At 43.2% G+C, this 27,925-nt stretch overlaps 1 long non-coding RNA gene across 1 annotated transcript in view; it reads left to right on the forward strand.

Moving 5' to 3' along the window:
- LOC115032763 (uncharacterized) overlaps positions 1 to 27,925 on the forward strand; it is a 115,644-nt gene that overhangs the window by 86,835 nt on the left and 884 nt on the right. The window lies entirely within an intron of this gene.

The raw sequence follows: 27,925 nt of genomic DNA on the forward strand, positions 1-27,925 counted from the left end.
ACCAGGCAGAGGCAATGCAAAGAATAGAGACATAATAAATATCTGACCTTGATATTAAGTCACTTCCTTCCTCTCCACCTCTCAAACAAATACAGCCCCCATGCCCAACTGCAGACTTCCTCTGAATAGTTAATGTGCTCTTTCTCTTGTGATTTTCTTTGTATTATCCACTTTACCTTTAGTACCATTAATTCTCTCATTATTTAAAAACAAAGCTTTTGACTTGTTTAACAATTAAAACATTTTTATTTTTAGGGCTGATAAATTCAGTAGTTTCTGTTCCAGGGACTGTGTTAGGTGTTGTGGATACAGTATTCAAATGTCTGTGAACAAAACAAACAGGGCCCCTGCTCTTGTAGGAGACACACAAAAAGTAAATAGTAATAAATAGTTATGTTCACACTGTGCTAAGTGCTAAGAAGGAAATGATGGCAGCATGAGAGAAAATAGCAGAAGAGCCTAGACTATATCAAGGATGTTAGGGAATGGGTCTCTGCTATCTGCCCTGGGAGCTGCTTCCTGGGTAAGTCATGGGTCTGGCCGATGGAAGCAATCACTTCCCTGTGTGCTTCAAAGACAGACCTTCCAGGTTTGATTTGACACAAGTCTTCCAGAATTCATTGTTTACATATCCAGGCCTCTGTTCATGAGACTATTGGATCCTTCAGGTGGAGCAAGACAAAGAAAATGCACGTGGAATCTGGGGTTAGACCATCTGACGAGTCTCAGTATTCTATTTCAAACCTAGTATGTTTAGCAAATAATCTGGTCTCATGAGTTTGGCTTGGGTTCTCTGGAAGTAGAGTCTGAGGAATGAAGGCTATGTGTAGGTTATTCATATGGGAAGACCTCCCCAGGACTAGGAGTACGGAAGAGAAGTGAATGGGGGCAGAAGAATAATAGTCATGCAAATATACACTAGTGAGCTAGCTGTCACTACAAGGCAACAGATTATTGGGCCTTGGAGGAAACATGCTAAAAGGGTCTCAGATGACTGTGGGACACACTATCTGTTAGCCCATTTCTAAATCATGTGATATGTGAGGTTTCAGTGGATACTATAAATTCTCATATAACATATGATAGACATCCCAGGACAGGAAGTAGGAGTATAGGACCAGAGCCTGGAACATTAAATTGTCCCTAAATGAAGCTCATCAAACCTGTGTGGAACAACATGATGATACAGTGACTGAAACAAGAAGAGGGATTGGAAAGACTCAAAACTGAGATATTCTGATGTCCTCATCTGCAAAACAGTGACTATAGCAATGCTGGCTGTTGTCATGATTTCAATATGAAATTATGCCCCCTCCCAATACTTACATTAATGTTTGCCCCTCAAGCTCATGGTTCTGTTGAGAGGTGAGTAGATCCTGAAGTTGCCAACTTCATCAGTGGTGATCCACTGATGAGTGCATAGCTCGATAGGCTATTGGGAGGTGGAGCCTGGGTAGAGTAAATAGGTCACTGGGATGGGCCATTGAAAGACTGTCTTGTCCCCTGTCATTTTTGGCTCTCTTTCTCTGCTGCCTGGCCACAAGTGGTTTCTTCTGCTGCACATTTTTGACATGATGGACTGTTTCACCATGGTGTAGAAGCATACAGTCAGGAGCTATGGACCAGAACTTCTGAATCTACCATGAATTGTCCTCCTGTAAGGAGCTATGATGGCTACTTTTGGTTGTCAACTTGACTATATCTAGAATTAAGTAAAATCTAAGCAGTTAGGTATACCTATGGAAGATTTTTCTTAATTAAATCATTTGAAGTGGGAAGACCCACCTTTTGTCTAGATCTTTATGAGGTGGGAAGATCCAGCTTTAATCTGGGCCACACCTTTTACTGTGAACATCCATAAAGGACATGGAAAAAGGAAGCTTGCTCTCTTTGCCTGCTTGCTCTCACTGGCAAAGTCATTCTTTCACTGGCACAAGAGCCTACTTCATGAGTGTACTGGCTGGTTTTGTGTGTCAACTTGACACATGTTGGAGTTATCACAGAGAAAGGAGCTTCAGTTGGGAAAGTGCCTCCATGAGATCCAGCTGTGGGGCATTTTCTCAAATAGTGATCAAGGGGGAGAGGCCCCTTGTGAATGGGACCATCTCTGGGCTGCTAGTCTTGGATTCTATAAGAGAGCAGGCTGAGCAAGCCAGGGGAATCAAGCCAGTAAAAAACATTCCTCCATGGCCTCTGCATCAGCTCCTGTTTCCTAACCTGCTTGAATTCCAGTCCTGACTTCCTTTGGTGATGAACAACAGTATGGAAGTGTAAGCTGAATAAACCCTTTCCTCCCCAACTTGTTTCTTGGTCATGATGTTTGTGCAGTAATAGAAAACCTGACTAAGACAATGAGGATTCCGGCATATACTAAAGACCAGCTGAGACATCCAACCTCGTGGACTGAACAACTACTGGATTCTTGGACCTTCCGATGGTAGACAGCCATTTTTAGACTACCTGATCCACAGCCTGTAAACCATCTAATAAATTTCAGGAAGAAAAAAAAAGACATCAAAAAATCTAATAACTGGTATAAATCTTTGTTCTGCTTGTTCCCTTGTTAACTACTGTACTTATGGACATGGCTTGATCATTAATCCTTTGATTCATAGCCTCACCAAAGGACCCTTGCTTGCTTAACTGCCAACTTAGCTATGTAAAACAGGGAATAAATTCTCATAAACTACTAACACTAAGAAGATAATATAACTCCCTGCCCTGAAATGAATCCTCAATCTGTTTCTCTAAGAGAACCCTGACTAATACAGATGCTTATCTCAGGCATGTTGTTCCAGCAATGGAAAGAGATTAATCTCTTAGGCTTTGTTGTGGGGTATCTACCAGAGATGACTACTCAGACATAGGTTCAAGCCAATAGAAAGTCTATGATCTAGCCAGAAACTGTACTGGGTGTTCAGAATCCCAGTTTAGCCCAAGCCTTTCTCAGGGTAAGCTTGTAAACACAAAACACTACCCTGGGTTGACACATCTCAGTTAGCAAGAACAGTTAACCAGAAACAGAATTGCAGAAGCCAGAGAGCAAGGTCAGTACATTTAGCGACTTTCTCGGAACTCTGGACTTTGTTGGATTAAGTCTTTGTTTTCCTGTTGGCAGGTGGTGCTGTCTGCATGCTGGGTTCATGGCCTGTGTGTCAGTTGTACTAAAATCTGGGAGGACACTAAGGTCTGGGACCTGTCATGTTCCTCACTGGTTCTATGGGCATGAATCAAATTGTGGACTCATCTAGAGGCAGGGGATTATATTGTCTTCTTAGTATTAGTAGTTTCACACAATTTATTTTCTGTTTTACACAGCTAAGTAGGCAGCTGAGTGAGTAATCAGGGCTCAATCCTACAATGAGGGCTAGGAGTCAAAGGAGTATTGGCCCAGCCATGTCCGTAAGTAGAATAGTTAACCAGGAGGACCAGGAAAAAACAAAGATTGGTACTGGTTATTAAATCTCACATATCTCTTTTTTTCTTTCCTGAAGGTTTTTTCTGATCATGGCTAAACTTTCTCTAATTACCCTTCATTCATTGGCATAGAGGCAACAAGTTTATCCTAGTGCTACAGAGAGACTTCCTTGTGCCGTACAGTTGTTGAAGAACAACCTCAGCTAAGGAATCTAACTAGGGCCTCTAGTGAAGGAGCTAGAGAAAGTACCCAAGGAGCTAAAGGGGTCTGCAACCCTATAGTTGGAACAACAATATTAACTAACCAGTACCTCCCAGAGGTGTGTCTCTAGTTGCATATGTAGCAGAAGATGGCCTAGACGGCCATCAATGGGAGGAGAGGCCCTTGGTATTGCAAAGATCATATGCCCCAGTACAGGGGAATGCTAGGGCCAGGAATCAGGAGTGGGTGGGTTAGGGAGCAGGGCAGGGGGAGGTTATAGGGGGCTTTGGAGATAGCATTTGAAATGTAAATTAAGAAAATATTAAATAAAAAAAAGAAAAGAAAAAATGAAAAAAAAAAGGGGGGGAATCCAACTAGGCTTCCAGACAGGAAGCAGAATTTTCTTGATGGTCCAGATCTCTATCTATTTGAGCACTAAGTTCCTTAAAGTTTTTATCACTTATAACTAGGGCTAAAGTTTCAACTATAGCAAAGCCCATATACCTACCATCACCAACAGAGGAATGCAAATGGGGATGGATTGTCATGCAGGGGCATTAGCACTCCAACACAAACACACACACACACACACACACACACACACACACAGAGAGAGAGAGAGAGAGAGAGAGAGAGAGAGAGAGAGAGAGAGAGAGAGAGAGAGAGAATGAATAAGCTATGGAAAAATCAAAGCAAGACAAATTACATCCTGTCATAAATAATAAAACACACACTGTGTTGACAGTGTCAACAGTCACCTATAACAGAGATTAATTAAAGCCTAGCACTACCATCCCAAGAACAGTTCATTGCTTACAACCTGTCTCATTTCAACAAGCACTTATACCTGATGGTAGGGAGACTGAGCCTGAGCTGGGCAGTAGGGCTTAAGGGGTCATGAGAATGACAAAGGATAATGTTCACCATAAGACAACAGCTATTGAAGTCATCAAGAGGTACACAAAAGGGTTCCTGGAGTACAGAAAGTGGAGACAAATGAAGATATTGAGTTAGCCTGTAGAGTAAGGAAGAGGCAATTTCTCCAGAGATGCCTCCCTAAGGGCCTGGCGTTCCAGGCAGCATGATTTGATGAAAAGGAAGCTGTCATAGTAGACTCTGGAGTGAAACCCCAAAGAGCCCTGGTAGTGGATGAATGGACTGGTTGAAGTCCCAGGAGGATGTTGAGTGCTAAGACAGTACTCTTCGTTTAGAGCAGTGGTTCCCCAACCTTCCTAATGCTGCAGCACTTTAATACAGTTCCTCATGTTGTGGTGACCCCAACCATAAAATTATTTTCATTTGCTACTTCAGAATTGTAATTTTGCTACTGCTATGAATCATAATGTAAATATCTGATATGCAGGATATCTAATATGTAATCCATGTGAAAGGGTTGTCTGTGTTACACCCCATTGGTTGGGAACCACTGGTTTAGAAGGAATGTTCTTATTGTGGAGTGAGAGAGCAGCAGATCAAGTGGAGTTGAAGCAGTGCAAGACTAGATTTGAAACTGTAAAGGTCAATCCAGACATAGATGCTAATGACCTTGACAGTGCAGTCAGAATGGAGGTGAGGTGATGGATTTCCAAGAGAAAACCAACCTGTTGGTGCAATTTGTTTGAATGTAGAAGGTGAGGGAGGCAGATAACAGGAATGTCGATTTCTGCCTTAGGTGACCAGATGTTTGGCTATGCCATTTGCTAAGGAAAGGAAGGAGCGTCTCTGGGGAAAGTTAGCCAAGTTGGAAGGAGAATAGAAACATATTTGTGGAGACATCTGCTTGGAATAACATATTTTCCTATTGATTTTTGTAACAAGATTCCTCACATAAGAAGAAATATTATCCTCAGGGCTCTGAGAGCTGCCAACAGAAAATACAAACCTTGCCCTGCAAAGTGACCCCTGGTCCAGAAAGAATGAACCCATTTTCCTCAGGGGGTTCCCAAAATACTGTCCACACCTCTGCAGTTGGAGCCTTCTTTACCCTGTCCTCAGTACTCAGTGTGAGTGTGCCCTGTTTCATGTCAGAAGCAGAACTATCATAGGGCAGTATCCCAGCCCAGCATTAAGCTCCATCCTCACCCACGGAACTCTGTCTGCCATGGGGATATCCATTCATTTTCAATTCTCATGATGGTGCTAAGCAGAGAGAGACTTTAGATTCTTGAACTTGAGCATCCTTCATCTATTCAGAAAATTCAGCCTCTTTAGTCTAACACAGAGGTTGGGCTAGAAGGGATGAAAATGTGAAGGAGGTACCACAGAGAGTAAGCCCTGAAGAGATGCCCCAGAACCAGCAGTATAAATAGCTATCTGCAGAATAGTCACACTGGGACAGAGGGATAGATGATAGCCTTGACTCTATTGAGATGGGCTTCCCTGTCCCTTAACCATCCCTTTTCCTGCTTTTGGATCCACATCTCTCCTTCCTTTCAGTCATATGTAACTCTTCATTTTCATTAGCCCAAGAATTAAGTCCACTAGGATATCTTCCTTCATATCTCGAGATATTAACAAGATATTATGAAAGCCACTGAGTCCCCTGTGCTACAGAAGTAGGAAGGTACTTGTTTTTAAGTGTGCATATCTACCTATCCAAATCTAGTCTGTTCCTTTAGTCACTTTTTTATTCACTCAGCAAACATGTGTCAAGTGCTGGGGTGTAATAATTTTTCCTTTTCCTAAAGCAAGAGGGATAAAACATGTAGGGGATGCCCAGGTAGAGGCACCAGAGTGACAGTGTGCAGGGAGAAGAGAGCTGAGGTGGGGCCTGCAGCCAGCCTGCCCCAGCTAAGCTCTCTTGGGCAAGCCATACTCTCAACTCATAGTCACACATATTTTGCAAACTGGGGTCAGTAGCTCCACATGTTCCTGATGTTGGCTACAAGTATGAAAGCCTTTGGTCATGGCAAGCATGAAACAAATGTCAGAGGGGACACAGAGCCTGTAAGCTTGCTCCCTAGTACCAGTCTAGTCTTCCATCAAAACCTGTGTCCTGTCCTTCCCTGGCCCTCTTTGGCAGTATGGAGCTGTACTCACTTGGAGTTGCTGAGCTGTGGGGAACTGTCAAGAGGACCTCTGGCATCTCCAATTTACCACTTGAATATGTGAAACCTTCATGACAATAAGTTACTTCCAAGCAGCATATAGGAAATCAAGTTTTTAATGATCATTGCAGTTCCCCTCCCCCTCCTCCCTGGGGAAATTTTAAGGACCAAACTCTCTCACTGATTGAGCAGGTTAATACAGAACAAGGGCAATGACATGCTGTCCATGTTGACATGCAGCCTATGGTGACATGCTGCTCATGGTGACATGCTGCCCCTGCCTGTCCATCTCTCACAAAGGACATCTAACACTGGAGTGAGCATCAAGGGTTCACCTCTTTTGTGGAACTTTAAATGATTTATTCAATCATGCCTTTGATTCCTGCATCAGATGGTGGGATATCTCCTTAACCTCTTCCTCATCCCACAGAGATGAAACGAGACTGGCTGAGTGCAGCCCACAGAAGTTCGCTTTCCAAATCTTTTCTTCCTTTGACTCACCTGTACATGGGCCTGCCTTTTGAATTCTCTCCTGGTCATCTTTTTTTTTTTTTTTTTTTTTTACTTTTTTGTTCATGAATTTTTCCAGTTATTAATTCATTACCTTGTTTCTGATGTTGGAGCTGAAGCTAGCTGTGTCTCCTTTCTCTTCTGACAAGACATAGATGGGAGCATGGGAATGCTGGGTTACTTGTGGGGAACCTTCTGTAAGTCCACATTTCCAAGTGATAAACCCACATAAGAAGAACAGGATTAAGGCACTAAGTGTCATGGCCCAGGATCAGGGTAGAGGAGGGGCAGCTGTGATGGAACCTGAGAAATGGCATAATGTCTATCATTCTGATGTCTTCCCCTAGTCCTCATCAACTTGTGCTTAAATGATGAGCTGAAGATGTTAGAATAAACAAGTATAGTGAAAACAGTGTGTCACTAGAAAATCCCCAGACTGCAGAAGATATCAGCCCCAGAAGCCAGACCAGAATTGACATCCTTGCAGCTTTGGCATAGGGCAGTGGTGGACACAAGCATGAGATCACACTTTCATAGGGATGCTTTGGTTGTCAGTAGCAACGCCAACACCTGCTCTGTAAGAAGCAGGTGGGGAAGAAGCTACAGACACCACACTCAGAAGCCATAGCAGCAGCCAGCAGTGTGAAGTCTGGTGTTCGCTCCTTTGTTGATCTCTCTGGAGAACCCTGAGTTTCAGGGATGAAGTTTCTGTTCAAAGCTGTGTGGTTGGAGCTGCCAGCCAATCTTCTGGTAAATCCAGAGAATGCTGGTTTGTGTTTTTCACAAAGATCTTGTCTCATGCAGGCAGCTGTTTTGGGGACACAGCCTTTACTTAGGCCTCCAAATCTAATATAATTCCAAAAGGAATTTACAAAAGCTTTTTATAAAAGCCTCCACTAGAATAGAGCCACATTTTTAAAAGGAGAGAGAGAAGAGAAAGAGGGAGATGAAGTAAATGAACCACAAACAAAGTCTAAAGCCTTGAGAGCAGATAAAATGAGCTATGTTAGAAAACACATTCAAGCAACTGTGCATGCTTGGTCAGAAACCCCATCTCTTTGGAACCTTAGAGTACAAGCTGCTTGCTCAAGAGCTGAATAAAGTCCAGCTATTAAATGATATTTCCCAGTGTATTACTGCACTACAAGAACGGTACATAGGTTCTAGGTTAGAAGGTTACAAAATGTCATCAACCTTAACCTAAATGTTCTGTTGGAATGTTCTGCTTGTTGGTTCTTTGTCCTAATTGCCATGGGCAACTCTGAAAGGCAGCAGGCTAGGTCCCAGGCTGAGGATCAGGCACACAGCTGAGGGAGACGGGAATGGCCTCTGTTAAAGACCAATTCCCATTTCAACCTCACACCAATGTACAGATATGGGCATTCAGGTGAGGACACTGAGTCAGGGAGTGACTGTAATCCACATGAATGTAAGCAGCAGGTATGTGGAATGGAGGTCCTTTGTCCTAACTCCTTTCTCTCTGCACAGAAGATAAGGACTTCATCCAGGTTTCCACATGGCTTGGTGTAACATTTAAATGGGTTGGTCCTCTCATGCTACACAAACCCAATACATACTGATCATCTGGTAGCTAAATGAGAATGAAAAGTCCTCTGAATGAAAAGCGTACAGCTCGACAGTGAACCTATGAAAATATCAAAAAATGGTTCTTTCTTTTAAAATCCCCTCTTGTTTTCATAAGCCCAAACTAAGCAGCCAAGAGACAGACTGGAACTAGATAGATTTCACTGACAGGTGCTGCCAGAGTTAGACTGCCTGAAGACTGGGGTCCAGGCTAGTCTGAGAGAGCAAGATGCCTCCCATATCCTCATACAATGCCCTAACCATTTCCTGTGTGGGCAGTCCTCCTGGGCCCTTTACAAGTTCAACTGCTGTAATTAAACATCTCCACAAATTACCAAAGTACTCTAGAGGGTTGGAACCAGAATTGTTGTGAGGGGAAACAGAGCTACCTAGGAAAGCAAGATGTAACAGGGTGTTTAGGTAAAACAGTAACAAAGGTTTAGGGGGAGGGTCAGAGGTCAGAATATGCCTTTGTGAGACTTGAAAGAGAAATAGGCTGCGGGAAAGAGAAGACCATGAAGTACCTCAGTGTGCTGAGCTGATGGGTGCCTTCACACACAGTGGTGCTCCACATGGGAGGATTAATCCCAGGATCCCTGCAGATAACAAAACCTTGAGATGCTCACATCCCCAATAGCAAAGACCCAAAGACCATGTACCTCCCACAGCCTTTAAATCATCTCAGATTCCTTTTCATTTTTCCCTTATACAATGCAAATGCTGTGAAAACTGTTGTAATCTATATTGTTTAGAAATAATGGTAGGAAAGTCTTAAAAGACCATCCTCAGTCAGGGCAGTTTTCAATTAAAACAGGAAAAACAAAAACAACAGCCAAAACCCTTTTTGATCGTTGGTAGGTTGGAACAGTAATGCAGAATCAATAGACACAGGGCCAAACTGAATTATGTATTTCATTCTATAAAAACATCCTAGCGACATATCTTAGTTCTGTTTTACAGGGAAAGAAACTGAGGCTAATGTGGAAAGAAACTTGGCTAATTTACCCAAGGTGACTTGGACAGTAAGAACAGGGTTGAAACATAAACCCTGGAAAGTAGCAACATCCATGACCATCCTGTTCCATACATGTGCATGAGTACCTGTAGGCATTTTAAGATTTTACTTTATTTTTAATTTATGCTTGTGTGTGTGTGTGCACATGAGCATACACATACAATAAGTACAGTGCCAACTGAGGCCAGAAGAGCAGATTCTCTGGAGCTTGAATCCCAATTGTGAGCCACCTGACACAGGTGCTGGGAATCGAACTCTACAAGAGTGGCAGGTCCTCTTAACCCCTGAGCCACCTCGAAGCTCCAGCTCCAGCCCCCTTTGTTAAGATTTCTTAACAAAGGCATCTAGAAATTTCTAGGTTCCATTCTCAGTATTTTGCAGGTATTAACTCATTTAGTATTCATATCAACCCTGGAATAGTGGTAGTATTATTGGTATTACAAGATGAAAAACTGGACAGACAGATACTGCCCAAGGTCACACATCTGGTTGCAGAGCCGCCTACTTAAGTAAGAGCCAACTCTTCCCATCATCCCTCTATTAACAGGTCAATTACTAAATACTAATTCCATGCCAGAAACTGCTGGTACTTTTTACAGTACTTTGAGTTTACTCATTCAGCTCATGAAGTCTGGGGAAGGGGAGGAGCTGGACATGCCAGTAATGTAATAAGGTGGCTGACATCCAAGTGTGGGCTCTAAGCCAAGCCCTAGTTTACCAGTTGCGTGACCTTGGGTAAGTCATCGAGCCGAGAATCATGACCATTTTCTCATCTGTAGAAAGAAAGCTATAATTGCTCTGCTGGGTCAGGGGAGCTTGTGATAAAGGCTCCTCTGCCTGACTGATGCATGAAATGCCTTCTTGGCAAGTGATACTTTTTTATGGTATATGTTGGGATGGGCTTCACTTTCGGAGCAAGGAATATGGGTATGGCCTAGTGGCATTCTGGAGCAGGCTCCCTGCACATCTTATAGTGGGCTTTAATTTCTCAGGACCTCTACTGGCTCCAGTTCTGGCTGCGTGTAGAGAGCAGCCACTTGGCCAGTTGGGCCTCCTAAAGGTGCTGTCTGGTCATTGCCCCGTTAAGGTGTTGAGATGGTTGGCCCTCACTGAAGAAATGAAGGAAGAAATAACTAGACTGCAAGATGCCAGAAGAAAACACTGTCCACATGTGCTCAGAAGGCTCATTTTTCATCAGAACCTCGCCATCTGTAAATCAGAGTCTCAACTGCTTGGCAACTCATCTACAGTTCAAGGCTACTGGACATGGCAAGAAATAATAAATGGCTCCATAGTATCAGCATGACCGCAAAGCCACAAGGCCAAGAGTGGTGCCTGAGAGGTTCTCTCCGGTCATTTGGAGGGAGAAGACCAATGAGGAGGAAGCTGGTAAACTGTGGGCTGGTGCACCAAGGTCATGACCTAAGTCTTATGCTTGCTCTCCACACTCCCTCTGTGGTGGTTTGGCATTATTGGGAAGGTGTGGCCTTGTTTGAGTGGGTGTGGCCTTGATGGAACAAGAGTGTCACTGGATTGGGCTCAGAGGTTTCAGGAACTCAAGTCAGGCCCGTTGTTCTTCTTTCTTTCTATTGCCTGAGGATCCAGATGTAGAACTCTCTGCTCCTTCTCCAGCACCATCTTGGCCTATATACCGCCAGGCTTCCCCACCAGGATGATAATAGACTAGACTGTAAGCCAGTCCCAGTTAAATGCTTTGTAAGAGTCGCCATGGTCTTGGTGTCTCTTCACAATAACACTACCCTCCCTAAGCCATCCTCCACAGGAACAAGCAGCTGGCAGCTTGAATTGCTGCCACTGTTGCCTACTGGGAGACACTGAGCCCTGGCCCAGGACTGGGCCTTCTCTTAGGCTTGTCAAGGAAGACAAAACTGTTGCTAAGAATTTTCCAGATGTGGTTAGAAATAGATCGCAGCAGTTGAAACCATGTGAACAAGAGCGGTGTGATCAGCAACCATATGCCTGGATGAATGGCTGCTACAGCAAAGAATGGCAGAAGCTGAAGACAAGGTTGAGGAATGGCATGACAGTCTCTGTGATGGTTTGTATATGCTCGGCCCAGGAAGTGGCACTGTTAGAAGGTGTGGCCCCATTGAAGTAGCTGTGTCACTGTGGGGGTGAGCTATAAAACCCTCATCCTAGCTGCCTGGAAGTCAGTATTCTGCTAGCAGCCTTTAGATAAAGATGTAGAACTCTCAGCTCCTCCTGCACCTTGCCTGCCTGGATGCTGCCATGTTCCTGCCTTGATGACAATGGACTGAAGCCAGCCCCAATTAAATGTCCTTATAGGAAGTTGCCTTAGTCATGGTGTTAGCAGTAAAATCCTAACAAAGACAGCTTCCAACCTCTCTTCCTTAGCTCCCCCATTCTCTCATACCCATGCCTGAGCAGGCCTTTGTATACATTATCTCCTCTGTTCTTAAATGTCATTCTTCCTGTCAGAGTACACAAGCAAACAAACAAACTGTGGCTCAGGGATGTCAACAGAGTCACTCAGGTTGATGTAGCAAGGAAATCACTGGGAAAAGGTGGCTGAAAAGGTGTGCTAGAAGTCTTAGGGAGGCATGTTTTGTCTGTATCAATGAATAAGGGGAGCTGAAGGGCTTAGGCATGTCCAGCTTGCCCTGGGCGGGTTTATTCTGGCTCCTGATTGGAGAACGGAATGAAGGGAGGATTTGAATCCAATGGTGTGGACCTACTGAGAGAAGGAGGTCATAGACTGAGAGAAGTGGAGGCCATAAATATTTTTAAAAGAGAAGTCTGATCTCATGTAAAGGGGCTCTGACAAACAGTGCATCTTCCTTTCATCAAGTTTTCCAGGGCTAAGAGACAGGGAAAAGGCCCAGTCTTAACAATGATGAAAGAGTAAACTGTGCCAGTCTTGGGATTCTCAGGAAAGGCTCAGTATTTTATTTGAAATTTTTCAAAAGTTCAGTCAAGTTGCATCAAGCAACTAAGACAACTGAGCCACCTGAAAGCCTTGCACAGGCACAAGCGCAGAAGCTCCGAGAACTTCAACAGCTTCCAGATCTGTCCTGTGTCCAGAATTCTTATAGCAGAGCACCAGGGGCCTTGAACACAGAAACTATAAATCCGTGGACAGCAATGCCCATCCCTTCCCCAGTCTGTAAAGTCTAGTCTCTGAACCCCTCGGGTTACCAGCATTTAACCAAGTAGGTCAAAGTTAACTGAGCTGACAGCAATCATGGATTTCTGAGGAAAGAGTGAGAACATTAAATGGAGAGCATGACTGAGGGTCCAGGGAGTGAGCAAACTGGCAGTCAGCCAGCACCAGGCGTGGACGCACATACACCAAGCCCTTCTTGGAAGGCAGGGAGGAAAATGTTTAGCAACTGAGCCAAAGAGAGGGAGAGATGTTTCCCCCAATGACAGATTAACCAGATGGATGCCCACCGGCATGTTTAGTACAAAGCTAGGGAAGCTGCAAGGTGAGTCCACTTAATGTCAGCTGAATGCTTGATCGCATCCAATGCATCCTGCCCCAGGAACACTGCTTTCTGTTCTTTCACCAGGAAGGCTGGGCTCCCAGTCAGATCTCAGGAACTCTGCAATAGATCACCTGACTTCATTTTCCATAAAGCATTTGTCACTCTCAAGAACAGTACTTGTATGCTCAGCTTATTTGTTATGGATCTCGTGTCCTGAGAGCAGCTGTTTTTATGTGTGTGAAGCAATATCCCACAGCCTGTCACAGTGCCATCCTGGCAGGCACTCAGTTTCTCTGAATGAACCTCAGAAGTCAGTAAGTAAATTAGGAGGCAGAAGTAATGGAAATGTGATACTCAAATCGAAATGTAGAAGATGGGACATTCGGGCACAGGTCATTCAGTGCTCATGGTTTGAACCAATAGATCATTCAACTTGTCTTGTTGTTAATGTCAATTACCTTAGAATTCCAGGGACTAAAGCACATGAGTGTTTATACACCAAATATAAGAAACAATGTGGTAGGACCACAGGCCTCATCCGGCTGGATCAGCGCCAGGGTAGCGGGAGCGCAGGGTTGCCTGACACCCGCCAGCTACCCACGACCCCCGCCGCAGGATTTTGGGACTGCTGGTGAGTGGAACACAGCTTCTGCTCCAATCCAATTGCGCGGGACCTGAGACTGCATTAGTTAGGGAAGCAGAAACCGGCCTGAGTAGGGCCACAGGCCTCACCCGGCCGGATCAGCGCCAGGGTAGCGGGAGCGCAGGGTTGCCTGACACCCGCCAGCTACCCACGACCCCCGCCGCAGGATTTTGGGACTGCTGGTGAGTGGAACACAGCTTCTGCTCCAGTCCAATCACGCGGGACCTGAGACTGCTCTGGTTGGGGAGAGAGAAATCCGGCCCACACAGGGCCACAAGCCTCTTCCGGTCAGAAAAGCATCTGAGCAGCTGGGGCGCAGGGTCTGCTGACACTCGCCAACTGCCCACAACACCCGCCACAGGATCTTAAGACTTCTGGTGAGGGGAGCACAGCTTCTGCTCCAATCCAATTGCGCGGGACCTGAGACTGCATTAGTTAGGGAAGCAGAAACCAGCCTGAGTAGGGCCACAGGCCTCACCCGGCCGGATCAGCGCCAGGGTAGCGGGAGCGCAGGGTTGCCTGACACCCGCCAGCTACCCACGACCCCCGCCGCAGGATTTTGGGACTGCTGGTGAGTGGAACACAGCTTCTGCTCCAATCTTTAAATAGTGACAACGATAACAACTAACCCCAGAGATTAACAGATGGCGAAAGGTAAACGTAATAATCTTACTAACAGAAACCAAGACCACTCACCATCATCAGAACCCAGCACCCCCACTTCACCCAGTCCAGGGCACCCCAACACACCGGAAAAGCTAGACACGGATTTAAAAGCATATCTCCTGATGATGATAGAGGACTTCAAGAAGGACGTTAATAACACACTTAAAGAAATGCAGGAGAACACTGCTAAAAAAGGAAGAAGACAATAAAGAGGAAGCACAAAAATCCCTTAAAGAATTGCAGGAGAACACTGCTAAAGAGTTACAAATCCTTAAAGAAAAACAGGATAACATAATCAAACAGGTAGAAGTCCTTACAGAAAAACAGGAAAACACATCCAAACAGATGATGGAAATGAACAAAACCATACTAGACCTAAAAAGGGAAGTAGACACAATAAAGAAAACCCAAAATGAGGCAACACTGGAGATAGAAACCCTAGGAAAGAAATCTGGAACCATAGATGCAAGCATCAGCAACAGAATACAAGAGATGGAAGAGAGAATCTCAGGTGCAGAAGATTCCATAGAGAACATCGGCACAACAATCAAGGAAAATGTAAAATGCAAAAAGATCCTAACTCAAAACATCCAAGAAATCCAGGACGCAATGAGAAGACCAAACCTACGGATAATAGGAGTGGATGAGAATGAAGATTTTCAACTCAAAGGACCAGCGAACATCTTCAACAAAATTATAGAAGAAAACTTCCCAAATCTAAAGAAAGAGATGCCCATGAACATACAAGAAGCCTACAGAACTCCAAATAGACTGGATCAGAAAAGAAATACCTCCCGACACATAATAATCAGAGCAACAAATGCTCTAAATAAAGATAGAATACTAAAAGCAGTAAGAGAAAAAGGCCAAGTAACATATAAAGGCAAGCCTATCAGAATTACACCAGATTTTTCACCAGAGACTATGAAAGCCAGAAGATCCTGGACAGATGTTATACAGACACTAAAAGAACACAAATTCCAGCCCAGGCTACTATACCCAGCCAAACTCTCAATTAACATAGATGGAGAAACCAAAGTATTCCACGACAAAACCAAATTCACACATTATCTCTCCACGAATCCAGCCCTTCAAAGGATAATAACAGAAAAAAACCAATACAAGGACAGGAACCACGCCCTAGAAACAACAAGAAGGTAATCCCTCAACAAACCTAAAAGAAGACAGCCACAAGAACAAAATGCCAACTTTAACATCAAAAATAACAGGAATCACCAATTTCTTTTCCTTAATATCTCTTAATATCAATGGACTCAACTCCCCGATAAAAAGACATAGACTAACAAACTGGCTACACAAACAAGACCCAACATTTTGCTGCTTACAGGAAACTCATCTCAGAGAAAAGGATAGACACTACCTCAGAATGAAAGGCTGGAAAACAATTCTCCAAGCAAATGGCATGAAGAAACAAGCTGGAGTAGCCATTCTAATATCTGATAAGATTGACTTCCAACCCAAAGTCATTAAAAAAGACAGGGAGGGACATTTCATACTCATCAAAGGTAAAATCCTCCAAGAGGAACTATCAATCCTGAATATCTATGCTCCAAATACAAAGGCAGCCACATTCATTAAAGAAACTTTAGTAAATCTCAAAGCACACATTGCACCTCATACAATAATAGTGGGAGACTTCAACACACCACTTTCACCAATGGACAGATCATGGAAACAGAAACTAAACAGGGACACAGTGAAACTAAGAGAAATTATGAATCAAATGGATCTGGCAGATATCTACAGAACATTCTATCCTAAAACAAAAGGATATACCTTCTTCTCAGCACCTCATGGTACCTTCTCCAAAATTGACCACATAATTGGTCACAAAACAGGCCTCAACAGATATAAAAATATTGAAATTGTCCCATGCATCCTATCAGATCACCATGGACTAAGGCTGATCTTCAATAACAAAATAAATAATAGAAAGCCCACCTTCACGTGGAAACTGAACAACACTCTTCTCAATGATACCTTGGTCAAGGAAGGAATAAAGAAAGAAATTAAGGACTTTTTAGAGTTCAATGAAAATGAAGCCACAACATACCCAAACTTATGGGACGCAATGAAAGCATTTTTAAGAGGAAAACTCATAGCTCTGAGTGCCTCCAAAAGGAAACTAGAGAGAGCACACATTAGCAGCTTGACAACACACCTAAAAGCACTAGAACAAAAGGAAGCAAATTCACCCAAGAGGAGTAGACGGCAGGAAATAATCAAACTCAGGGGTGAAATCAACCAAGTGGAAACAAGAAAAACTATTCAAAGAATCAACCAATCAAGGAGCTGGTTCTTTGAGAAAATCAACAAGATAGATAAACCCTTAGCCAGACTCACTAGAGGGCACAGGGAAAGCATCCTAATTAACAAAATCAGAAATGAAAAAGGAGACATAACAACAGATCCTGAAGACATCCAAAACACCATCAGATCCTTCTACCAAAGGCTATACTCAACAAAACTGGAGAACCTGGATGAAATGGAGAAGTTCCTAGACAGATACCAGGTACCAAAGTTGAATCAAGATCAGGTTAATGATCTAAACAGCCCTATATCCCCCAAAGAAATAGAAGCAGTCATTAATAGTCTCCCAACTAAAAAAAGCCCAGGACCAGATGGGTTTAGTGCAGAGTTCTATCAGACCTTCAAAGAAGATCTAATCCCAGTTCTTCACAAACTATTCCACAAAATAGAAACAGAAGGTACTCTACCCAACTCATTCTATGAAGCCACAATTACTCTGATACCTAAACCACAAAAAGACCCAACAAAGATAGAAAACTTCAGACCAATATCCCTTATGAATATTGATGCAAAAATCCTCAATAAAGTTCTTGCTAACCGAATCCAAGAACACATCAAAACAATCATCCATCCTGACCAAGTAGGTTTCATCCCAGGGATGCAGGGATGGTTCAATATACGGAAATCCATCAACGTAATCCAGTATATAATCAAACTCAAAGATAAAAACCACATGGTCATCTCCTTAGATGCGGAAAAAGCATTTGACAAGATCCAACACCCATTCATGATAAAAGTCTTGGAAAGATCAGGAATTCAAGGCCCATACCTAAACATGATAAAAGCAATCTACAGCAAACCAGTAGCCAACATCAAAGTAAATGGTGAGAAGCTTGAAGCAATCCCTCTAAAATCAGGGACTAGACAAGGCTGTCCACTTTCTCCATACCTATTCAACATTGTACTTGAAGTCCTAGCCAGAGCAATTCGACAACAAAAGGAGATCAAAGGGATACAAATTGGAAAAGAGGAAGTCAAAATATCACTTTTTGCAGATGATATGATAGTATATATAAGTGACCCTAAAAATTCCACCAGAGAACTCCTAAGCCTGATAAACAGCTTCGGTGAAGTAGCTGGATATAAAATTAACTCAAACAAATCAATGGCCTTTCTCTACACAAAGAATAAACAGGCTGAGAAAGAAATTAGGGAAACAACACCCTTCTCAATAGTCACAAATAATATAAAATATCTTGGCGTGACTCTAACTAAGGAAGTGAAAGATCTGTATAATAAAAACTTCAAGTCTCTGAAGAAAGAAATTATAGAAGATCTCAGAAGATGGAAAGATCTCCCATGCTCATGGATTGGCAGGATCAACATTGTAAAAATGGCTATCTTGCCAAAAGCAATCTACAGATTCAATGCAATCCCCATCAAAATTCCAAATCAATTCTTCAACGAATTAGAAAGTGCAATCTGCAAATTCATCTGGAATAACAAAAAACCTAGGATAGCAAAAACTCTTCTCAAGGATAAAAGAACCTCTGGTGGAATCACCATGCCGGACCTAAAGCTCTACTACAGAGCAATTGTGATAAAAACTGCATGGTACTGGTATAGTGACAGACAAATAGACCAATGGAATAGAATTGAAGACCCAGAAATGAACCCACACACCTATGGTCACTTGATCTTCGACAAGGGAGCTAAAAACATCCAGTGGAAGAAAGACAGCATTTTCAACAAATGGTGCTGGCACAACTGGTTGTTAACATGTAGAAGAATGCGAATCGATCCATTCCTATCTCCTTGTACTAAGGTCAAGTCTAAGTGGATCAAGGAACTTCACATAAAACCAGAGACACTGAAACTTATAGAGGAGAAAGTGGGGAAAAGCCTTGAAGATATGGGCACAGGGGAAAAATTCCTGAATAGAACAGTAATGGCTTGTGCTGTAAGATCGAGAATTGACAAGTGGGACCTCATGAAACTACAAAGCTTCTGCAAGGCTAAAGACACCATCAATAAGACAAAAAAACCACCAACAGATTGGGAAAGGATCTTCACCTATCCTAAATCAGATAAGGGACTAATATCCAATATATATAAAGAACTCAAGAAGGTGGACTCCAGAAAGTCAAATAACCCCATTAAAAAATGGGGCTCAGAACTGAACAAAGAATTCTCACCTGAGGAATACCGAATGGCAGAGAAGCACCTGAAAAAATGTTCAACATCCTTAATCATCAGGGAAATGCAAATCAAAACAACCCTGAGATTCCACCTCACACCAGTCAGAATGGCTAAGATCAAAAATTCAGGTGACAGCAGATGCTGGCGAGGATGTGGAGAAAGAGGAACACTCCTCCATTGTTGGTGGGATTGCAAGCTTGTACAACCACTCTGGAAATCAGTCTGGCGGTTCCTCAGAAAATTGGACATAGTACTACCGGAGGATCCAGCAATACCTCTCCTGGGCATATATCCAGAAGATGTCCCAACCGGTAAAAAGGACACATGCTCCACTATGTTCATAGCAGCCCTATTTATAATAGCCAGAAGCTGGAAAGAACCCAGATGTCCCTCAACAGAGGAATGGATACAGAAATTATGGTACATTTACACAATGGAGTACTACTCAGCTATTAAAAAGAATGAATTTATGAAATTCCTAGCCAAATGGATGGACCTGGAGGGCATCATCTTGAGTGAAGTAACACAATCACAAAAGAACTCACACAATATGTATTCATTGATAAGTGGATATTAGCCCAAAACTTAGGATACCCAAGATATAAGATACAATTTGCTAAACGCATGAAACTCAAGAAGAATGAAGACCAAAGTGTGGACACTGTGCACCTTCTTAGAATTGGGAACAAAACACCCAGGGAAGGAGCTACAGAGACAAAGTTCGTAGCTGTGATGAAAGGATGGACCATTTAGAGACTGCTGTATCCAGGGATCCGTCCCATAATCAGCTTCTAAACGCTGACACCATTGCATACACTAGCAAGATCTTGCTGAAAGGACCCAAATATAGCTGTCTCTTGTGAGACGATGCCGGGGCCTAGCAAACACAGGAGTGGATGTTCACAGTCAGCTATTGGATGTATCACAGGGCTCCCAATGGAGAAGCTAGAGAAAGTACCCAAGGAGCTAAAGGGATCTGCAACCCTATTGTTGGAACAACATGATGTACTAACCGGAACCCTGGAGCTCTTGTCTCTAGCTGCATATGTATCGAAAGATGGCCTAGTCGGCCATCAATGGAAAGAGAGGCCCATTGGACTTGCAAACTTTATATGCCCCAATATAGGGGAATGCCAGGGCCAAAAGAATGGGAATGGGTGGGTAGGGAAGTGGGGGGCGCTATGGGGGACTTTTGGGATAGTATTGGAAATGTAATTGAGGAAATTATGTAATAAAAATATTAAAAAAAAAAAAAAAAAGAAAAAAAAAAAAAGAAACAATGTGTTAGCACCGATGAAGCAATGTGTGCACTTAGGGTCACTGACAACATTAGTTATCACAGAACACTTTCTCAGTGATATCGCAAATAATATTTCTAAAATAAATATCTAACCAAAAGTGTGACACAACAAATGATTGCTTGCTACTTCATTTTTAGGAACAGAAACTTCTGTTCCTGCTGGCCTTTCTAACTTCCCAAACAACTGGAAATCTGTGGCAATCTGAATGATTTATAAAGACAGTTGTTTGGGGTTTTGGTTGCTGTTTGCTTTAGTTTAGGTTGCACAAGCGCCATGAGGTGTCAGGTATGGCTGAGATTCAGATCCAAAGAAAGCCAGGGTGGAAGCATTCCGATCAAGTTACACCCAGAGAGTGAGCCGGGTAGCTAAACTTATGAAAAAGAGTTTAAGCTTCAGAATGCCTTGGGTCCTTCTCTCCACCGTGTTCATGGGTTTTGTGTTGCACTACATACATAGCAATGCTGGAGACCAAAATCACCTTGTGATTAGGATCGATGTGAGTTGGACCTCATCTAAATTGTCCCCAGCCAAGGTCCAAATGTATGCAGTGTTCATTCAATGCTGTCAGACAGAGATGCTGGGGGGAATAAATGGTGCTTTGTGTTGGTCAACCTATAATCCAGTCAAGAATGACCTACCAGGAGGAGCCTGGCAAAATGATGGCTCAGCAAAACTCATCCCCCAGTCCCTTCAGCTTCTCTGAAGTGTTTGTCAGGGAACACATCTGCTAAAGTGTGTTTGCATTTCAGTGTGCTAATCTGTGTTTCCTAAATTCCTCATAAGCAGTTTGCTCTTAGCCTGAGGCAAATCCAGATATAACTAGAAATTCAAAGGGGCAGACACTCATGGCCACCATGGTCTTGAAGTACTGTTCCCTTCCAGTCAAAGTCCAGAAATTGCCTCACAAACCACAAGAACACCAATCTCAGACAGACAGGGAGAGTTTATTGAGCATATGCCCAGGACTGATCGATCAGGGCCATAGTCCAGATTTGGGAACTGAATCATGACCCCAAGTTAAGGTCCTGCAGAGCATCTGTAAGGTCTTGTACAAACATCTGTGTCAAGTTATTCCACCAATCAGGATTTAGAAATAGGGGAGTTTCCTTAGGAACATGTTTTTGTTATGTTTATCTCACTCCCATTGGCTGGGGTATTCAACTGTGGCAAGGAAAGTTCGTTTATCTAATATTCATGTGTTAACTTGTCCACCAGAAGGGGACTTGTCTAACATTCATGTCTTAACTTGCCAACCAGGATGTCGGTTACCAGGGAGGTCTTGGGAACTTGAACTTTACTAGACCACTACTCAAAATGGAAGTCTTATTCCAAATAGTTCCCTATATTGATGCAGGTGTCTCTCTTATGTTGGCGTCCATCCCAGGGACAAATACCATAAAAGGCAAATACCTTAAAAGCCTACGCACAGGTGCAGGAAGTGATGCTGGGGGATTGGGTCAGGATCTACTGACTTCTATTGTGATTGGTTTCCAAGGGAACGGATTATAACAAAATATGTAACCACCTTGGGCATGAGAAAGTTTCCTGGTAACAGCAGAAACAACATATGAGAAAGTTTCCTTATAATAATAATAATATAATAATAATAATAATAACAATAGCACAAAATGGCAGGCTAGCCAGGTAACAGTTACCTGAGCCTTAACACTTCCTTTGCCTCTGCACCAGGTCTAGAAATGGACAAAAGAGAGCTGAGTTTGTTTTTCTGTTCTTGTGGGGCAAAGCAGTTTCTTCAAACTGTCAAAGGGTCTTCAGATGAGAGTCTGCCCCATTCTTGGTCTTCGTGTTGTGTTGGAGCAGATATTACCTGGTGGGCCAGCCCATCCTTGGGTACTTATTCTCTTCATATCATGAAATGTGGCTCCAAAGTAGAGTAGAAGTAATCAGAGCTAAGCAAACCTCAGTTAACTTCACTAACCTAACCTACAGAATAACCACTCCTGAATAACATCCATCCATTCTACTCATCACAGAATGTCCTACAAGATTAACTCGGATGTAGTCTCCAAGAAACTGCTGACAGATTTTGACACAAAGTGAATTAAACCACAGATAATAAGCAAGATACTTGCAGAAGCCTCAAGTATTTAGAAATGAAACAACATTCTCATAAATATCCTGAAGATTAAAAACAAGTAAGCTTTCAAGAAAAGTTAGGAAAACCTTTTTAAATAAATCACACAATATACCAAACAATGTGATAGATAACTAAAGGTATGGCCTGAGGGAAATTCATAGTTCTTAATACTTCTTATCAGGAAAGAGTATAGGTTTATAGAAATAACCTAAGCTTCCACCCTGAGAAGGCTAAATTAAGTTCAAAGTAAAAGAAATTAAAAATAATAAAACAGAAAAGGTTTGGGGGGATTTAATTACAAGCTCTGTGTGTGTATGCACACGTGTGTGCACATGTGTGCAGATGTCTGTGCCTGTGCACGCACATGGGGAGGCCTGAGCTAATGCCCCATTCTTCCTCAATTGCTTTCCACCTTGTTTTTCAAGACAGGGTCTCTCACTTGAACCTGAAGCTCAACAATTATCTAGATTGTGTGTCCAGGGAGCCTGATGTCTGTGCCTCCCTGTGCTGGGTTCACAGGCACTTGCCACTATCCTTGCTGGGCATCTTCATGTCTGCACAGGGAATGCTTTACCCTTTACCCACTGAGCTACCTTGACAGCTTCCAAACCCCAAAGCACACTCACTTCCTAGTCCTTCCAGGCCACACTCACCTCCACCATGATAATGGAGCCTCCCTGCCCTTCCCGCCCCCTCAAAAAAAAAAAAAAAAAAAAAGAATCAAGTGAAATTTCTATTGCTCATAAACTCACTGGAGCATGGTCAAACTCTTGGCAGCCACCCGATAAACACAATTGAGTCCTTCCCAACCATACTCCCACCAGAAGCCATCAGTTGTGGGGAGCTACACTTCAGCATCCCTATCACAATTTTTAACAGTTCTCTTCGTGTTTTTCTGTTTAGGATATTACTTTGGGGCGGGGCAGAGGGTGTAAGTGTCACAGAACCCTTCTGTGTCCTTCTTTCTCAACGGTGAGTTGCAATCATCAATATCACTGCAAAGGTAGCTGTCTTGCCCTTTACAGACAGCAGGAGCATGGATCATGGTTTTTGGCAAGACCACATGCATCTGTATGGTCCCTGGCATCAGCATGCATCACTGACCTCAGCATGGTCTCCTATGGCCATACAGACCACAGACATCAGCATGGCTCTCTGCCACTGCACGGCTCAGACACCATCACAAGTCTCGGTGGCAGCATGGCCCACAGACACCAACGTGGCTTCAGGCTGCACCACAGACTATGGACATCCGCACCGCCCTTGGTGGTAACACAGGCCACCACAGACTCCAGCTGTAGTAGGACCATAAACCCAGACACGGCCCCTGGAGGAAGCATGGCCCACAAATATCAGGATGGCCTCAGGTGGCAACCAAGAATATCCATATGGCCTTTGATGGTAACTTAGGCCAGAGACATCAACACTGTCCTGGCTGCTGTAGGAGCATGAGCACTAACCTCCAGCTTTAACACAGCCTGGGGCAGAGGACCATGGGTACCAAAGCAGACTCCAGGCACTGGCCATAGTAATCTTTCTAAGAGGTCCAATCCAGAAAAATGAACAGTTACTCACCTTGGACATACTGTAGATGCTCAGAACCTGGCTAAATGTGGGGCTGGGTAGCATTTTCTGGGTCTGAGGTGAGCACAAGTTCCAGACTGCCACACACCACCCTGTCTATCACAGGCTTCTTTCTGCCACACCTCTCGCCACTGTGGAGTCTCTAGTCTCTACTTCTACATCCCTCCATTGCTCACTAAGGTCTCCATTCCTCTATCTTTCCCATCTCACCATTGACTATTCATCTGTTATAATGGCATTGGGAAGTATAATTTATCATATATTCCCCCCCATTCAGCTTTGCATGCAAATAATCAGTGTAATGAGTCATGGGTCTCGTTCAAGGTTTCTGGTTTCTGACACACCATAATTACTGAACCATCACTGAAACTCATCTCAGATTTCCTGCCCAGGGTTAGTGAGATGGTACAGCTAGGCGTGCTTTTGGAGGCAGGTTCTATGAGAGCTCCTGGCTGTTGCCCACCTCCCTGCCTTCCACCCCAAGGCTCACTAGTTTCAGACCTTTGTGCTTTAGCCTGCAAGCACTGCACTTCCAGTCCAGCAAAGCAAGCAGCATGGGCCACAGCTGCAGCACCTCTATGTCAGTGCTGGCTATTGTTAGAGGTGGAATTATGTTTGCATGGTTATCTTCTTTTCGGTCTGTTGAAAGAAGATTATTTTCTTGCTATTTCTAGAGCGTAATTTCCTTCCTTGTGTTGGAGTTTTCCATTTATTATCCTTTGAAGGGCTGGATTTGTGGAAAGATATTTTGTACATTTGTTTTTGTCATGGAATACCTTGGTTTCTCCACCAATGATAATTGAGAGTTTTGCTGGGTATAGTAGCCTGGGCTGGCATTTGTGTTCTCTTAGGGTCTGTATGAGATCTGCTTTCAAAGTTTCTGGTGAGAAGTTTTGTGTAATTCTAATAGGTCTGCCTTTACATGTTTCTTGATCTTTTAACTTTTGGTATTCTTTCTTTGTTTTGTGCATTTGGTATTTTGGCTATTATGTGAATGGGAGGAATTTCTTTTCTGGTCCAATCTATTTGGAATTCCATAGGCTTCTTGTATGTTTATGGGCATCACTTTCTTTAAGTTAGGGAAGTTTTCTTCTATAATTTTTGGAAGATATTTACTGACCCTTTAAGTTGGGAATTGTCACTCTCTTCTATACCTATTATCCTTAGGTTTGGTCTTCTCATTGTGTCCTGGATTTCCTGGATGTGTTCACACATGTATGCACCTGTATTGTGAAGGCCAGAGGTCCATGTCTGGTGTCTTCCATCAATATGTACCTTATTTTTCTATTGGAACTGGGGTCTCTCATTGAGTCTGGAGCTTATCAATTGTCTACACTAGCTCAATAGTAAATCTCCCTGGCTCTTGGATTGCTGATATGCACTGCAATGCCTGGTTGTGTGTGAATGCTAAGGATGTGAACTCAGGTCCTAACACTTGCAAGGCAAGCACTTTACTCACTAAGCAATCTTTCCAGCCCCCAATAATAGAAAACTTAAAAAAAAAAAAAAACACCAAATAGCACATACGTAAACAGTAAGAGACATGCATGTTTAAGCTTAAACATGTGTTACAGAACTTTTCTGGAAGCTATGTGAGTGTTATTATCACATGTCCTTTCTTCAGATAGAGTAACACAAATTCAGAAGCCCTCATGAATGGATAGTTGTGGGAAGCCACATACGCCATTACAAGATGTACTCACTGATAAGTGGATATTAGCCCAGAAACTTAGGATACCCAAGATATAAGATACAACTTGCTAAACGCATTAAACTCAAGAGAACGAAGACCAAAGTGTGGACACTTTGCCCCTTCTTAGAATTGGGAACAAAACACCCATGGAAGGAGTTACAGAGACAAAATTTGGAGCTGTGACGAAAGGATAGACCATCTAGTGATTGCCATATCCAGAGATCCATCCCATGATCAGCTTCCAAACGCTGATACCATTGCATACACTAGCAAGATTTTGCTGCAAGGACCCAGATATAGCTGTCTCTTGTGAGACTATGCTGGGGCCTAGCAAACACAGAAGTGGATGCTCACAGTCAGCTATTGGATGGATCACAGGGCCCCCAATGGAGGAGCTAGAGAAAGCACCCAAGGAACTAAAGGGAACTGCAACCCTATAGGTGGAACAACAATATGAACTAACCAGTACCCCGGAGCTCTTGACTCTAGCTGCATATGTATCAAAAGATGACCTAATAGGCCATCACTTGAAAGAGAGGCCCATTGGACTTGCAAACTTTATATGCCCCAGTACAGGGGAATGCCAGGGACAAAAAGGAGGAGTGGGTGGGTAGGGGAGTGGGGGGGTGGGTATGGGGGACTTGTGGTATAGCATTAGAAATGTAAATGAGCTAAATACCTAATAAAAAAATGGAAAAAAAAAACCAAGGTGGTGCTGGCTACTGCTGGCCACTGCCCGTAAGTTTGGGTAAACAACCAATGTGCGCATGTGCATAAGGGTTTCGCGCCAAGTCACAGCCCATCCCAGGGAATGTAAATGAGGTACTGAAACACAACCAATCAGGAATAGACACGCCACTCCTAGGCCTATATAAGCAGTGACAGTTCGGGGTCTTTCACCTTCGCTATCAAGCTCTCCCAATAAATGTGTGCAGAAGAATTCTGTTGTGGCGTCTTCCTTGCTGGCGAGTTGGACGTCCACAGATAGTGACTCATACAGTGTCCACCCACATCTCAGACATGGAATACATAGAAAATGGGAGGGCAGCCCATTCTCTGCTGCATCTCCTATGGCTGTAGTGGGATAGCAGCACCATAAATGGTACGTGAGAGGTGACATGACTGTGCTTCGTTGTCAATCTATAAAATACGGATTGGTTGGATAGGATCATGTGCCATCATTTTGATGATGTGGGGACCTAGAGTAACTAATAGGAGATGCAGAACTGTGAACTATGCAGTATTGAGAGAAAGCTCAGATTATTGCTCTAATACCAGTTTACAAACTAGTGCATAGATTTCTTCTTCTAGCTAATAGTGCTCACTTCCTGCTGAATCCATTAAAGGCCACATTCTTGCTAATGTTCCTACATATATATTGGTGAGGCAGAACCTTTGTGAAGTTATATCACAGTAGTTATCACACCTTGTCTTAGGGTAGAGCAACACAAATTTAGAATCCTTCTTAAATGGCTAGTGACTCGCACAGTGGCCGTTCACATCTCACACATGCAATACGTGTGGAATGGGATGGCTGATACAATCAGTAGCTACTGCCAGCTATGATCCTTTGCTATATGGCTTTCAGTTTCACATGGGCACATTCTGCTCTGATCATCTAGCAAGGAAGGAAACAGGGAAGCTCTCTAGAGCCAGTGCACACTGTGACACACACCCCTTCCATAACACATGTCCATTCTGAGAAACACGTCCTTTCTGTGACACACACACTTTCTGTGACACACATCCTTTTTGTGGCACAAGTCTTTTCTGTGACACACATTTAATCTGAGACACAAGTACCTTCTGTCCAAATGGTATCGGCCAAACTTGATTGACTAAGGAAACCAAACCTTAATATAAGAGAATGTGGGAGAGGTGGTGGATGATCCCAGAAGGAAGAGAACGGCCTTGGCTATGACCACATACACATTTAACTCTGCAATCTAAGAATGTGTTTTAATGAGATGTTCCGTTCAGAGTTATGCCAACTAGCCCTTCCAAATTGTTCTTCCTTTCTTCCTTTTTTTTTTAATTTTTGATATTTTTATTACATATTTTCCTCAATTACATTTCCAATGCTATCCCAAAAGTCCCCCATAGCGCCCCCCACTTCACAATATGTATTCACTGATAAGTGGATATTAGCCCAAAACTTAGGATACCCAAGATATAAAATACAATTTGCTAAACGCATGAAACTCAAGAAGAATGAAGACCAAAGTGTG

Source organism: Mus caroli, unplaced genomic scaffold, assembly GCF_978045245.1.
Source record: "Mus caroli unplaced genomic scaffold, Mus_caroli_1 scaffold_14, whole genome shotgun sequence".
Taxonomy (NCBI): Eukaryota; Metazoa; Chordata; class Mammalia; order Rodentia; family Muridae; genus Mus; species Mus caroli.